The 3,551-nt window shown below is 40.9% G+C and overlaps 1 pseudogene; it reads right to left on the bottom strand.

Moving 5' to 3' along the window:
• Nucleotides 1-1,526: 1,526 nt before the first annotated feature.
• Nucleotides 1,527-1,909, bottom strand: LOC106696040 (annotated as a pseudogene).
• Nucleotides 1,910-3,551: the final 1,642 nt, after the last annotated feature.

The following is a 3,551-nucleotide window of genomic DNA, read 5'->3' as shown; positions in this document are numbered from 1 at the left end:
TGGGTTAGTTTGCTGCTGGGGTCCGACTGATCAGGATCGAGCGAGATGGGCCAGACATGCCCTGGAGCCCTCCTGCAGTCCTTCCCTGGCTGGCCAACCTCCCGCGTCCCTCCCCGGCCCCGATTGGCATGGTGGGATCCCTCGGCCTGGCCTGTGCCCTCTCCCAATCAATGTCAGAGAGCCGGTTTCGGCCTAATCCCGCAGGCCAAGGCAAGGGACCCATTGATGCATGAATTCGTGCACCAGTTCTCTAGTTGTACATAATGCTGCAATGGACATAGAGATGCATATATCTTTTAGAGTTCGTGTTTTGTGCTTCTTTGAATAAATACTGAGAAGTGGAATTGCTGGGTCCTCCTTGTTTCTTTTTATGGCCTTTGATTTAAAGTGTATTTTGTGTGATATAAGTATTGTGATCCCAGTTTTTTAAAATTTCCATTTGCATGAAATATCAGTTTTCATCCCTTTAGATCTGAAGGAGGTCTTTTGTAAGCAGCATATGTCTGGGACTTGCTATGTTATCCATTTAGCCATCCTGTGTCTTTTGATTGGAGCATTTAACCCATTTACATTTAAAGTAATTATTGATAGGTTTGTAGTTATTGCCATTTTATTATTCATATGTTCACCTCCACCTCCACCTCTACCTCCACCTACACCCACACCCACACCCACACTCACACCTTCTTTTTCTTGAGTCTTTTTAACATTTCTTGTAATACTGTTGGGTGGTTACTAACTCCTGCTTTTTCTTTTCTGAAAAGCTCATATCTCTCCTTCTATTCTAAGTGATAGCCCTGCTGAGTAGAGTAATCTTGATATACCAGTAGGCCCTTGCTTTTCATCACTTTGAATATTTGGTGCCAGTCCCTTCCACCTTGCAAAGTTTCTGCTAAGGAATCAGATGATTATGGGAGCTCTGTTGCAGGTAAGTAGTAGTTCTTATCTTGCTGCATTTCAGATTCTCTCTTTGTCATTAACCTTTGCCATTTTACTTATGATGTATCTTGGTGTGGGCCTCTTGGGTTCATCTTCTTTGGGACTCTGCACTTCCTGGACTTGTGTGTCTATTTCTTTCACCAGGTTAGAGAAATTTTCCATTCGTAACTCTGTAAATAGGTTTTTAATCCCTTGTGCTTCTTCTTCTTCTTCTGGTACCACTATGATCTGAATGTTGTTATGCTTGATATTGTCCCAGAGGTCTCTTAAGCTATCAGCATTTAAAAAAAAATTATATCCTTATTGCTGTTCCAATTGGCTATTTTCAGCTACATTGTCTTCCAAATTGCTGATTCGATCCTCTGCTTCATCTAATCTATTCTAGACTCACTCTAATGTATTCTTCATTTCAGTTATTGTATTCTTGATTTGATTGATTCTTTTTTTCCATCTCCATTTTTATGTTCCCCATCTCTTCTTTTTATTTTCTTTACTGTTCTAATCAATGAAAGGGTAACTTTATTGAGGCCCCAGGGTTCTGGGATTCAGGCAGAAGACTGCCCTGCAGTTGAGGAGGTGGAGGGGCCTTATTTAACCTTCTTGGGGCACAGGTTGTTTTAGTGACTGCACTTATTTTTGTGGCAGTTGATAGCATGAGGATACAACTGGATGTAACACATTTGGTAGATCATCTTGTTGCATTTGCACTTCTGGGCAAGCTGGTGGAAGGAGGGTTCGATGATGCCATCCCACAGATGAAGCATCAAGTACAGGGTGGGATTTTTCTAATAATGTAGTCAGAGAGAGTGTGACCATCCTCTAGCTATTTGCCTGCAAAAATCAGATGCTGATGGCTAGGCGGGATGCCCTTCTTTTCTTGGATTTTAGCTTTGACTTTCTCAATGGCATCACTGAGCTCAACCTCAAGGGTGATGATCTTGCCAGTCAGGGTCTTCACAAAGATCTACATCTCTGCGTCTGCTGGGGAGACTGTTCTGCCACCTCATTGAAGAGAAAGATCCTATCTCTTTATTAATGTTCTGAGTTTATCTATGTTTTTCCTATGTTCAGTGAGCATCCTAATCAAAGTATTTTGAATTCTGCATATGGTAGATTGTTTGCCTCTGTTTTGTTGCGTTCTTTCTCTGGATTTTTTCCCCTGTTTTTTGTTTTCATTTGGGACATGTTTCTTTTTTTCCTCACTTTGGCTGCCTCTCTGTGTTTGTTTCTATGTATTTGGTAGTTCTGTCCCATCTCCTGATCTTGGTAAAGTGGCCTTATGTTGTAGGTGTCCTGTTGGACCCAGTGTTGCAGTCTTCCAGGTCACCTGTGCCAGGTACTCCAGGATTCGTCTCTTGTGTGGATTGTGTGTGCCATCCTGTTGCAGGTGAGCCTTGATTGCTGTTGGCATGTCAAGGGGAGGTATTGGCTCTCAGGCTGATTAGCTGTGAGGAATGGCTGTGAGTACAGCAGACACTGTTGTTATACAGGGGTTGATGCCATGGAACAGGATTTGGATAAAGAAGAGGGGGCACAAATATATTATGGAATATTACTCATGAGAAAAAATGAAATCTTACTATTTGCGACAACATGGATGGACCTAGATGGTATTATGCAAAATGAAATAAGTTAGACAGTGAAAGTCAAATACCATATGATTTTATTTATATGTAGAACCCAGAAAACAAAATAAACAAACAAACATATAGATACAGAGAACAAACTGATGTTTGCAGGTGGGAGTGGGGCTAGGGAAATGGATGAAAAAGGTGAAGGGATTAAGAAGTACAAATTGGCCCGACCAACGAGGCTCAGTGGTTGAGCATTGACCTAGGAACCAAGAGGTCATGGTTCAATTCCTGGTCAGGGCATATGCCTGGGGTGCCGGCTTGATCTCTAGTGTAGGGTGTGCAGGAGGCAGCCGATCAATGATTCTCTCTCATCATTGATGTTTCTATCTCTTTCTCCCTTTCCCCTGTGAAACCAATAAAAATATATTTGAAAAAAAGTACAAAATAGTCACAGGGATATAAAGTGCAGCATAAGGAATATAGTCACTAATATTGTAAAAACTATGTACAATGTCAGGGTGTTACTAGACTTATGGGAGGATCACTTCATATGCTATATGAATGTCTAACCACTATGCTCTACACTTGAAACTAACATAATATTGAATATCAACTATAATTGAAATAAAAAGATTACCTCCAGAGAAATATCTGAGTTTATATTCTGATAGGGTTATTGCTTGGAAAACACAGGTTATCATGATTTATAAACCAATGTTTGATAGAACATTCCCATAAATCCCTTAGACTGGGAATAAGAAGAGATAAGAATAAAAGAAACCCCTCCCCCACACCATAGCTGTTGTCATCCAGTAGAAGAACCCCAAAATCAGTAGTTGTCCCAAAATAATACACAGCACAGAAGTGTTTCAAATCACTGAAAATATCCTACTGTAAGGTCATGTGGCTCCAACTTGTTTGCTCTGGTTCAAGCTACTGCTGAACATGCTTCACCTTCTAACACCAACTGCACACAAAGTACTGGATTAAGTGTACTTTAACCCAAAACATTTGGGACTAACTTATAGGACATCGCTG

This window comes from Myotis lucifugus, unplaced genomic scaffold (genome assembly GCF_000147115.1).
Source record: "Myotis lucifugus unplaced genomic scaffold, Myoluc2.0 scaffold_7574, whole genome shotgun sequence".
NCBI classification, from domain to species: domain Eukaryota; kingdom Metazoa; phylum Chordata; class Mammalia; order Chiroptera; family Vespertilionidae; genus Myotis; species Myotis lucifugus.
Note: the sequence above shows the minus strand (reverse complement) of the source record. Positions and strands in the feature narration are given on the sequence as shown.